This window comes from Ranitomeya variabilis, chromosome 7, assembly GCF_051348905.1.
Source record: "Ranitomeya variabilis isolate aRanVar5 chromosome 7, aRanVar5.hap1, whole genome shotgun sequence".
Classification (NCBI taxonomy): domain Eukaryota; kingdom Metazoa; phylum Chordata; class Amphibia; order Anura; family Dendrobatidae; genus Ranitomeya; species Ranitomeya variabilis.
Genome location: NC_135238.1, coordinates 174,231,003 through 174,243,479, shown reverse-complemented (window position 1 = coordinate 174,243,479; position 12,477 = coordinate 174,231,003). Strand labels below are relative to the sequence as shown.

Sequence of the window (12,477 nt, the reverse complement as noted above, 5' to 3'; positions counted from 1 at the left end):
TGTGCACTTCCTGTGTCCGCAGCGCTCTGATCAGTATCGCTGCTGATCAAAGACGGCGCCACAGGAATTTTTCTCTTTTTAGCTAGTTAGCGTAGGGACATCACGATCTAAGTGACGTCCGATTTTTTTTTTTTTAGAAAAAAATAATTATAGTAGTTATTATAGTGTAGATTAAGACGTAGCAAGGTAGCGTAGCCGGCGTCACAGCGTTAGTGACGACTGATCTTTTATAGAAAAAAAAATCGTATAGAGTAGTTTTATAGGTAGTGTATTAGGTATAGTCGGCGTCAGTGTTTGGTGACGTCCAATCTTGTTGTAGGGAAAAAAATCGTACAGGGTAGTTTTATAGGTAGTGTGTTAGGGTTTGCCGGCATCAGTGTTTGTTGCTATCACCAGGTAATTTCTAGTGCATTAGGGAAGCGTACATCACATTGTTGGTGACGTTTATTTTTCTATTGTAAAAAAATAATTAGTTGTGCTGAATAAATTTTTAGCGAGTGCATTAGGGGAGCGTACGTCACATTGTTGCGGACGTCCGTTTTTCTTTTGTAAAAAAAAAAGAATTAGTTGCATCTGTTAACTTTTTAGTGAGTGCATTAGGGGAGCGTACGACACATTGTTGCTGACGTCCATTTTTCTTTTGTAAAAAAAAGAATTAGTTGCGTCGATTAACTTTTCAGCGAGTGCATTAGGGGAGCATAGGTCACATTGTTGCTGACATCCGTTTTTCTTTTGTAAAAAAGAATTATTTGCGGGTAAATTTATAGGGAGGGCATTAGTGTAGTGAACATTTAATTTTTTTTACAAACTTTTTTTTAACATCTGATTTTTCTTTTCATTTTTTTCTTTTCTACATTTTCATCTCTCTACTTTTTTTTCTCTCCGTTTTGCTATAATACAGAGTACCCTATTACACAAGCCCCACACATTACACGTTTAAAAGCACCACTTACACACATCCCCAGGGTTTTGAAAAAAAAAAATGGCCCATTCGTCAACAAGGCGCTATTTACCAGTGGAGGCTTACGCCATCCTTGCGTCCGACACGGATTCAGCCAGTGAGGAAGATCCCACATCCCTCTATTATGGGTATTCCGCATGCCCATGACAAGGAAACGTTTTGAAGGGATCCATAAATTTTTGCATTATAATGATAATGCTCAGTGTCCTCCCTGAGACGATCCTAACTTTGATCGTCAATATAAAATTCGGCCAATGGTTGAACACTTCAGCAGAAAATTTGCTGAGGCGTATATACCCCAGAGGAACATCGCTATTGATGAATCTCTCGTTCACTTCAAAGGGAGGCTAAAATTCCAACAATACCTGCCCAGTAAGAGGTCCAGGTACGGAATAAAGCTGTACAAACTGTGCGAGAGTACCTCAGGGTACACCCACAGATTTAGGGTCTACGAGGGGAAGGACACCCAAGTTAACCCCCCTGAATGCCCCCCCCCCCCGTCCTGGGGGTGAGTGGGAAAATTGTGTGGGAATTGCTGCACCCACTGCTGGATAAGGGTTATCACTTCTACATTGATAACTTTTACACCAGCATCCCACTCTTCAAGGCCCTTTCTGCCAGAGGTACAGCTGCATGTGGCACCGTGCAAAAAAATCAGCGAGGCCTCCCTAAGCCGCTAATTGGGCAAATGCTGAGAAAAGGGAAAAGCAGAGCCCAATGCAGCGACAACATACTGGTGGTCAAGTATAAGGACAAAAGGGATGTCCTTATCCTGACCACCATACACCGTGACAACAGCACCCTTGTCACTGTTCGTGGGAATACAACACAAGTCCCAAAGCCAGATTGTATCTTGGATTACAATCGGTACATGGGGGGTGGATCTTTCAGATCAGGTCCTCCAACCATGCAGTGCCATGCGAAAAGCCAAAGTATGGTACAAAAAATTGGCCATGCACATTGTACAGATGGCAATGTACAATGCTTTTGTGCTGTTCCGATCTGCAGGCAATACGGGGACCTTCTTTCAGTTTCAGGAGGTAGTCATCAAGACCCTAATGTTTGGCACTCAGGTAGGTGAGGGTCCCAGTACTTCAGAATCTGATAGTGCCCGTATTGTCCCAGGTCAACATTTCCCAGGACAGATTCCCCAAACAGCGAGGGCAGGACGATCACAAAAGCAATGCAGAGTATGCTCCAAGAGGGGAATCCAAAAGGACACAATTTAACATTGTGAAACCTGCCCTGAGAAACCTGGTCTTTGCATTAAGGATTGCTTCAAAGCATACCACACATCCACAGATTAATAAAATTTGGTTATACCCTGCTGACACAACACACTTATATAAATCTGATGTACCCCGCACATCTTACATATAACACCACATTATAAATTCATACACCAGTAAAACAAAAAGCACTATAATCAATACTATAAAACTAGGCCTCTAGATAAATTCATTCAGGGGTGTAGATTCCAAAATGGGGTCACTTGTGAGGAGTTCCACTGTTTAGGCACATCAGGGGCTCTGCAAATGCAACATGATGCCTGCAGATCATTCCATCAAAATCTGAAATAAAAAAAGACACTCCAATCGTTGCTGAAAAATCGTTTTTTTCACTGCTCTACGTTCTAAACTACTGTAAAGCACCTGGGAGTTCAAAGTGCTCACCACATGGCTAGATAAGTTCCTTGAAGGGTCTAGTTTTCAAAATAGGGTCACTTGTGGGGGTTTGCCAATGTTTATGCATATCAGGGGCTCTTCAAACGCGACATGGCATCCGCTATCAATTCCAATCAAATTTGCGTTCAAAAAGTCAAATGGTGCTCCTTCCCTTCCAAGCCCTGTCGTGCGCCCAAACAGTGGTTTTCCCCCACATATGGGGTATCGGCGTACTCAGAAGAAATTGCACAACAACTTCTGTTGTCCATTTTCTCCTTTTACACTTGTGAAAATAAAAAAAATCATTCCTGAAAAATCATTTTTGTGGAAAAAATGTTATTTTTTTATTTTCACAGCTCTACGTTCTAAACTTCTGTGAAGCACCTGGCAGTTCAAAGTGCTCACCACACAGCTAGAAAAGTTCCTTGAAGGGTCTAGTTTCCAAAATGGGGTCACTTGTGAGGGGTTTCCACTATTTAGGCACATCAGGGGCTCTGGAAACGCAACATGATGCCTGCAGACCATTCCATCAAAATCTGCAATCCAAAACATCACTCCTTCCATTCCGAGCCCTGCCGTGCACCCAAACAGTGGTTTTCCCCACATATGGGGTATCGACGTACTCATGAGAAATTGCACAACAACTTTTGTGGTCCATTTTCTCCTTTTTTACTTGTGAAAATAAAAAAATCGTTGCTGAAAAATCATTCTTGTGGAAAAAAATGAGATTTTTTTTCACGACTACGTTTTAAACTACTGTGAAGCACCTTGGATTTCAAAGTGCTCACCACATGGCTAGATAAGTTCCTTGAAGGGTCTAGTTTTCAAAATAGGGTCACTTGTGGGGGTTTTCCAATGTTTAGGCACATCAGGGGCTCTTCAAATGCGACATGGCGTCCGCTATCAATTCCAACCAAATTTGCGTTCATAAAGTCAAAAGGTGCTCCTTCCCTTCAGAGCCCTGCTGTGAGCCCAAACAGTGGTTTTCCCCCACATAGCGTACTCAGGAGAAATTGCACAACAACTTTTCTGGTCCATTTCTCCTTTTTTACTTGTGTAAATAAAAAAATCGTTGCTAAAAAATCATTTTTGTGGAAAAAAATGTGATTTTTTTTTCATGACTCTACATTCTAAACTACTGTGAAGCACCTGGAAGTTCAAAGTGCTCACCACATGGTTAGATAAGTTCCTTGAATGGTCTAATTTTCAAAATGGGGTCACTTGTGTTTTTTTTCAACGTTTAGGCACATCAGGGGCTCTTCAAACGCGACATGTCATCCGCTATCAATTCCAACCAATTTTGCGTTCAAAAAGTCAAAAGGTGCTCCTTCCCTTCCGAGCCCTTTCGTGCGCCCAAACAGTGGTTTTCCCCCACATATGGGGTATCATTGTACTCAGAAGAAATTGCACAACAAATGTTGTTGTCTATTTACTTCTTTTACACTTGTGAAAATAAAAAATCATTGCTGAAAAATAATTTTGTGGAAATAATTAGATTTTTTATTTTCACGGCTTTACGTTCTAAACTTCTGTAAAGCACCGGGGGGGCTCAAAGTGCTTACCACACAGCTAGATAAGTTCCTTGAAGGGTCTAGTTTTCAAAATGGGGTAATTTGTGGGGGTTTTTCAATGTTTAGGCACATCAGAGGCTCTTCAAATGCGACATGGTGTCCGCTATCAATTCCAACCAATTTTGCGTTCAAAAAGTCAAAAGGTGCTCCTTCCCTTCCGAGCCCTGCCGTGCGCCCAAACAGTGGTTTTCCCCCACATATGGGGTATCAGCATACTCAGGAGAAATTATACAACAACGTTTGTGGTCCATTTTCTCCTTTTACACTTGTGAAAATAAAAAAATCATTCCTGTAACATCATTTTTGTGGAAAAAAATTAGATTTTTTTTATTTTCACGGCTCTACGTTCTAAACTTCTGTGAAGCACCTGGCAGTTCAAAGTGCTCTCCACACAGCTAGATAAGTTCCTTGAAGGGTCTAGTTTCCAAAATGTGGTCACTTGTGAGGGGTTTCCACTGTTTAGGCACATCAGGGGCTCTGGAAACACAACATGACGCCTGCAGACCATTCCATCAAAATCTGCAATCCAAAACGTCACTCCTTCCATTCCGAGCCCTGCCGTGTGCCCAAACAGTGGTTTTCCCCACATATGGGGTATCGGCGTACTCATGAGAACTTGCACAACAACTTTTGTGGTCCATTTTCTCCTTTTTTACTTTTGGAAATAAAAAATTGTTGCTGGAAGATCATTTTTGTGGAAAAAATGTGTTTTTTTTTTCACGGCTCTAAGTTCTAAACTACTGTGAAGCACCTGGGAGTTCAAAGTGCTCACCACATGGCTAGATAAGTTCCTTGAATGGTCTAGTTTACAAAATAGGGTCACTTGTGGGGGTTTGCCAATGTTTAGGCACACCAGGGGCTCTTCAAAAGCGACATGGCGTCCGCTATCAATTCCAACCAAATTTGCGTTCAAAAAGTCAAAATGTGCTCCTTCCCTTCCAAGCCCTGCCGTGCGCCCAAACAGTGGTTTTCCCCCACATATGGGGTATCGGCGTACTCAGGAGAAATTGTACAACAACTATTATGGTCCATTTTCTCCTTTTACACTTGTGAAAATAAAAAAATCATTCCTGAATCATCATTTTTGTGGAAAAAATGTGATTTTTTTTATTTTCACGGCTCTACGTTCTAAACTTCTGTGAAGCACCTGGCAGTTCAAAGTGCTCAGCACACAGCTAGGTAAGTTCCTTGAAGGGTCTAGTTTCCAAAATGTGGTCACTTGTGAGGGGTTTCCACTGTTTAGGCACATCAGGGGCTCTGGAAACGCAGCATGACGTCTGCAGACCATTCCATCAAAATCTGCAATCCAAAACGTCACTCCTTCCATTCCGAGCCCTGCCGAGCACCCAAACAGTGGTTTTCCACATATATAGGGTATTGGCGTGCTCATGAGAAATTGCACAACAAATTTTGTGGTCCATGTTCTCCTTTTTTACTTGTGAAAATAAAAAAATCGTTGCTGAAAAATCATTTTTGTGGAAAAAATGTGATTTTTTTTTTCACGGCTCTATGTTCTAAACTACTGTGAAGCACCTGGGAGTTCAAAGTTCCAAACTTTACTGCTTGAGTTCGCCCATCATTACTAATGAGTCATGTGACGCCGGAGAGGGAAAATGTCTAACTGGGCACAACTTGGCCATTTTCACTCAGGCTTGCACTCAATTTTGTTGCCAGTGGTTTAGACATTAATGGCTATGTGTTGCGTTATTTAGAGGGCACACCAATTTACACTGTTATACAATTTAGAGGGCACACCAATTCACACAGTTTTTCAAGCTGTACACTGACTACTAGGGTTGAGCGACTTATTTTTATAGGATCGGGTCGGGTTTCACGAAACCCGACTTTCTCAAAAGTCGGGTCGAGTGAAATCGGCCAATCCTATAAAAAAGTCGGGGTCGGGGTCGGCCGAAACGCGAAACCCAATGCAGTGCAATAGGATACTATGGTTCCCAGGGTCTGAAGGAGAGGAAACTCTCCTTCAGGCCCTGTGATCCATATTTACGTGTAAAATAAAGAATTAAAATAAAAAAAATTGATATACTTACCCTCTGACGCACCCTGGTAGTAACCGGCATCTTCCGTTCCTAAAAATGGCGCTTGAAAGACCTTTCGAATGCTTCACGGCTTGTGATTGGTTGCGGCGGCCCACGTGACCGCTGAGCGACCAATCACAAGCCGGTGACGTAATTCTCAGGTCCTGTTCTGGTTCTCAGGTACATGAGAATTAAGTCACGGCTTGTGATTGGTCGCTGAGCGGTCACGTGGGCCGCCGCGACCAATCACAAAGCCGTGACGTCATCGGAAGGTCCTTCACGCGTTCATTCTTAAGAAGGAAGGCTGCTGGAAAGAAGCAGGGCGCGTACGAGGGTGAGTATATACCTAATAGGAATATACTCACCCTCGGCTTCTTTCCGGCAGCCTTCCTTCTTAAGAATGAACGCGTGAAGGACCTTCCGATGACGTCACGGCTTTGTGATTGGTCGCGGCGGCCCACGTGACCGCTCAGCGACCAATCACAAGCCGTGACTTAATTCTCATGTACCTGAGAACCAGAACAGGACCTGAGAATTACGTCACCGGCTTGTGATTGGTCGCTCAGCGGTCACGTGGGCCGCCGCGACCAATCACAAGCCGTGAAGCATTCGAAAGGTCTTTCAAGCGCCATTTTTAGGAACGGAAGATGCCGGTTACCAGCGGCGATGTCCAGGCTGCGTCGGAGAGGTGAGCATATCAATATTTTTTATTTTAATTCTTTATTTTACACTTAAATGTGGATTCTGATACCGATTTCCGATATCGCAAACATATCGGAACTCGGTATCGGAATCCCGATACCAGATTCAGAAGATCGCCGACCTCATGGCCGACCCCACACAGGGGTCGGGTCGGGTTTCATGAAACCCGACTTTGCCAAAAGTCGGCGACTTCTGAAAATGGTCGACCCGTTTCGCTCAACCCTACTGACTACTTTACATTGTATCAAAGTGTCATATCTTCAGTGTTACATCATGAAAAGATATAATAAAATATTTACAAAAATGTGATGGGTGTACTGTCACAGGTATACTGCAACAGATAGGAGCCAGAAGACCGCAGCATCTGATTTCATCTACTCCTGCATTTATTAACAGAACTTCACTTTCATATTAAACAATGCAGGTTTCTTTTAGCAGTACAGGGGTTAATCTGCTCAGTTGAGAGCTCTTGGAAATTTTCCTGCATTAAGACTCTCAGCTGTGCACTGTTAGCCACTCCAATTTCCTATATAATCTGGGCTCTGGAAAGCACTCATTGACAGAGATAGCTCATGCTGCATGGCTAATAGATGGTGGTTAGAGGTGATTGTTTGAGAAGATGTTTGATGGACTTATCTGAGACTGTTGCTAGGTTTTGAGTGTGTGCTAATTCCTATTCTTTCACTACTTTGGTTTTAACCTATCCTCCATTCCAAGGTGTATACTGCTATTGTTTGTGTGAGTATATTTGTATGATTGGCATTTTCCTTTATCCCTGTTTGTATTAACTTGTCAGTCTGGTTGTTGTATTGTGGTGCACTACTACTCTCCTCATCCCTGGGTGGGGTAAGGGTACAGACTGAGAGTGGATTCAGGAGCTAAGGCAAGGTACGTGGCCCCAGTATCTTCACCATCAGAAATAACCCAGGGTACAGGGCAAGCTAGCCGCTAGTGTTAGGGAGAGGAATGGAGCACCTGGTCCCGGTATATCCAACAACAGAGTGGTGACATGTACTCATTTTTGTGATATACTGTACATGTTAACATATAGCTTATTGTAACCTGGATTCTTACACCGAGCACTGAATCAACCCATGTAATTCCCTGCTTCTTATAAGAAGCAGTAAACCATATGCTCCTGTTATGCAGTCATTGTACCTTGATCAACAGCTCCCAACACATTATGATGCAGCCACAGTCCCCAAAAACAGTAAAATGTTCTTACATAGTATAATGTCGCCACACAGCCCTTAAAACAGTAAGATGTCAATTTAAACAGTATGATCTCCCCTTAAGGCCTCCTAGCACAGTATTATGTCCCCACACAGACCCTTGCACAGTATTGTGTCAACAGCCTACTCACATAGTATTTTGTCTCCACACAGCCCCCATGGGCAGTGAGATGGCAAAAAAATAAACCAAAAAAATTCCCCTCACCACGTTTCTTCGCAGCTATAGTTGGAATAATGTAGTGGCATGTTTCAAACGCACAGGGTCAATAATGGAAGAGGGAGCCCTCTGCTACCTGTTCTATCATTGATTTCACTGGTATCCATATCCTAGTGAAAGTGAGGTGGAGGGTGGCCACATGGTGTGGGATGCCACTGCATAAAGCCCTTTGATTGTCTCAGTTCATGGCTCAGACCAAAACAGCCAAAGGGTTGCATGTGGTCTGCGGGCTGCACTTTGCCCATGTCTGCTCTAAGGAATATTGAGCTGTTGATATATATACACATTTTCATAGTAATCCTTGAATACTTCGATTACTACTTTCTGACTATTTGCTAGCTTACCCTCTTGATCTTTTAGCCTCATCTTTTTTACCATTATGCATCATTTTATATAACACAGAGAACAGAACAATGTAAACGATCTTTCTGATAGATATATTAATTATTTTGTCTTAAAGGGGCGGTCCCATGAACAAAGTTAATTTTAACCCCTTCACGACATGCGCCGTACTAGCACAGCGCATGTCGGGTCCCCTGCTTTGATGTGGGCTCCGGCGCTGAGCCCACATCGAAGTCGCGACATGTCAGCTGTTTTGTACAGCTGACATGTACGCGCAATTGCGGCGGGTGAAATCGCGATTCACCCACTGCTATTAACCTGTTAAATGCCGCTGTCATTTAACTACTGCTTCCGGCCGCGCGGCCGGAAATGAGCGCATCGCCGACCCCCGTCACCTGATCGGGGGTCGGCGATGCATCAGGATGGTAACCATAGAGATCCTTGAGACCTCTATGTTTACTGATGCCGGCCTGCTGTGAGCGCTCCCCTGTGGTCGGCGCTCATAGCAAGCTTGCATTTCAGCTACATAGCAGCGATCTGATGAGTCGATCGAGTGGTGCCAGGCTCTAGCCTCCCATGGAGGCTATTGAAGCATGGCAAAAGTAAAAAAAAAATGTTTTTAAAAATATTTGGTATCGCTGCATTCAGAATCGCCCGATCAATAAAAAAGAGCATTAACCTGATCGCTAAATGGCGTAGCGAGAAAAAAATTTGAAACTCCAGAATTGCATTAAAATGCAATAACGGGCGATCAAAAGAACATATCTGCACAAAAGTGGTATCATTAAAAACGTCAGCTCGGCACGCAAAAAATAAGCCCTCACTCGACCCCAGACCACGAAAAATTTAGATGCTACGGGTATCGGAAAATGGCGCATTTTTTTTCTCAGCAAAGTTTTGAATTTTTTTTCACCACTTAGATAAAAAATAACCTAGACATGATAGGTGTCTATGAACTCATAATGACCTGGAGAATCATAATGGCAGGTTAGTTTTAGCATTTAGTGAAGCTAGCAAAAAAGCCAATCAAAAAACAAGTGTGTGATTGCACTTTTTTTGCAATTTCACCGCACTTGGAATTTTTTTCCCGTTTTCTAGTACAAGACATGGTAAAAACAATGGTGTCGTTCAAAAGTACAACTCATCCTGCAAAAAATAAGCCCTCACATGGCCATATTGACGGAAAAATAAAAAAGTTATGGCTCTGGGAAGGGGAGCGAAAAACTAAAACACAAAAACGAAAAAGGGGCGCGGTGGGAAGGGGTTGATCAATATATCTTGGAATAATAATAATTTCCACAATTGGATGTGTTTAAAAAAATGTTCCTGTACTGAGATAATCTTACAAATATATCCCTGCTATGTACTGTGTAATTACTGTGTCTGTGCATGAACATGGTCTGATCATAGCACATCTCCTGGGCAGGGGAGGAAGCAAATGAGAGGATACAGACATTACAGCAGGGGATTGTAAATAATTATTTGAGGTAAAACATTTTTTTAAAAACAGGGAGGGAATTGCTTTATCTCACAAAAATAATCAGCTGCAATCCCAAGCTGTGCTATCTGTATACTCCTTCGCTTACTCCTCTTCCCAGGAGCTGTGGTATGAACAGACAATGTCCCTGCACAGTTAAGACACAGCCATTACACAGAACACAGCAGGGGCACATTTATAAGATTATCTCAGCACAGGAACATTTTATTAAACATATCCAATTGTGAAAATTATTATTATTCCAAGATGTGTTGATTAAAATCAGCTTTAAAATTAACTTTGCTTATGGGAAAACCCCTTTAAGTATACAGACCTAAGATATAGACCATAGTAATATACCTTTATGTACTAGATCTTCAGTTGTACTTATCTTGAAGAAGAGTTGTTGTGACTTGTTTTGCCAAGCTGGATAAGGTGTAAAAATAAGCCCTTTCAGTTCCTCTGTCACAAAATTCAATACTTGCCTGTATTTGAACCTGAGCACAGATAACAAGGGGAGGAAGGCAGAATATTAATGTAGCAGAGATATAACTTAAAAGGAAAGAAAAAAAGGTAAGCAAGGTGCAGCTGACTGGAAAACAAATAGATGGCAGAATTAGATAATTCACATGAGAAAACAGTTTGAGAGGAAAACTTCAGCAATAAAATCCAGAATCCAGAGACAAAACGGGGCTGGAGAATTGCAGCAGCTGGAGATAGTGCAGGAGAGAACAGCTACAGAACTTAGGGATGTCGGAGATCAGATCAGCACTTTGTTGTTAAAGGGGTTTTCCCATGAATAAAGTACATGTTAAACCATAGATTTTGGAATAATAATAAATTGGAGTTTAAAAAAAATGTTCCTGTATTGAGATAATCTTATAAATGTGCCCCTCCTACATACTGTGTAATAGCTGAGTTCAATCATGCAGGAACATGTTCGGAATATGCTTCATCCCCTAACCATGATATGTACTATAAGTGAATATACTGACCACATTGCAGGTGCTCATAATTGCTTCTTTCTGTGAGGCAAAACATTTCTTTGTCTGTTTTATCAAAGGAGCGATTGTTTCTGCAGGTCACCGGTCCTGTGAGCTCATCATAAATGAAATCAGTGACATACAAGTTCAGCAACCGCCGGAGTGTACATAGAAACCACGGGGCCCCATAGCCGAAGTTCTAGCTGCCCCAATCTCCACCCCCCCCCCCAAAAAAAAAAAAATATTCGGCGGGATCATAGTTAGGCCGGCGTCACACTCGGCGTAAGACAATACGGTCCGTATTTTACGGCCGTAATACGGCCGAAATACGGTGAAATGTTCCCAAAATAGTGATCCGTAGTCAGGGTGTGTCAGCGTATTTTGCGCATGGCATCCTCCGTATGTAATCCGTATGGCATCCGTACTGCGAGATTTTCGCGCAGGCTTGCAAAACCGACATCTAATGGATTTATGTGCTCAAATGTTCGGGAAAACATATATACAGTATATATATATATATATGTCATTGAGACACATATATATATATTCTGTATTTAGATTTCATTCAGCGCGATATGTGTTAAAAGCCGGTAATTCAATTGCCGGCTTCTCATTTCTCCTGCACAAACCCGACAGGATATGAGACATGGTTTACATACAGTAAACCATCTCATATCCCCATTTTTTTTGCATATTCCACACTACTAATGTTAGTAGTGTGTATGTGCAAAATTTCAGCGCTGTAGCTGCTGAAATAAAGGGTTAAATGGCGGAAAAAATTGGCGTGGGCTCCCGCGCAATTTTCTCCGCCAGAATGGTAAAGCCAGTGACTGAGGGCAGATATTAATAGCCAGGAGAGGGTCCTTGGTTATTGGCCCCCCCGTGGCTAAAAACATCTGCCCCCAGCCACCCCAGAAAAGGCACATCTGGAAGATGCGCCTATTCTGGCACTTGGCCACTCTCTTCCCACTCCCTGTAGCGGTGGGATATGGGGTAATGAAGGGTTAATGCCACCTTGCTATTGGAAGGTGACATTAAGCCAGATTAATAATGGAGAGGCGTCAATTATGTCACCTATCCATTATTAATCCAATTGTAGGAAAGGGTTAAAAAACACACACACACATGATTTAAAAGTATTTTAATGAAAAAAACACAGCGGTTGTTGTAATAATTTATTGTACTCTCAGTCCATCAGGAACACCCTCGCTTGGAAAAATAATAAACGCACAAGATACATACCTTCTGCTGTCAGATCAGGTCCCACGAAGTAATCCATCTGAAGGGGTTAA

At 42.4% G+C, this 12,477-nt stretch overlaps 1 protein-coding gene across 1 annotated transcript in view; it reads right to left on the bottom strand.

Annotated features, from left to right (window-relative positions):
• Nucleotides 1-10,708, bottom strand: part of LOC143784256 (putative methyltransferase DDB_G0268948) — a 160,304-nt gene extending 149,596 nt beyond the window's left edge. Inside the window, exon 1 of the mRNA XM_077272282.1 lies at nucleotides 10,563-10,708. The gene's annotated coding sequence lies outside the window, so the exon portion shown is untranslated. The remainder of the gene's footprint in view (nucleotides 1-10,562) is intronic.
• Nucleotides 10,709-12,477: the final 1,769 nt, after the last annotated feature.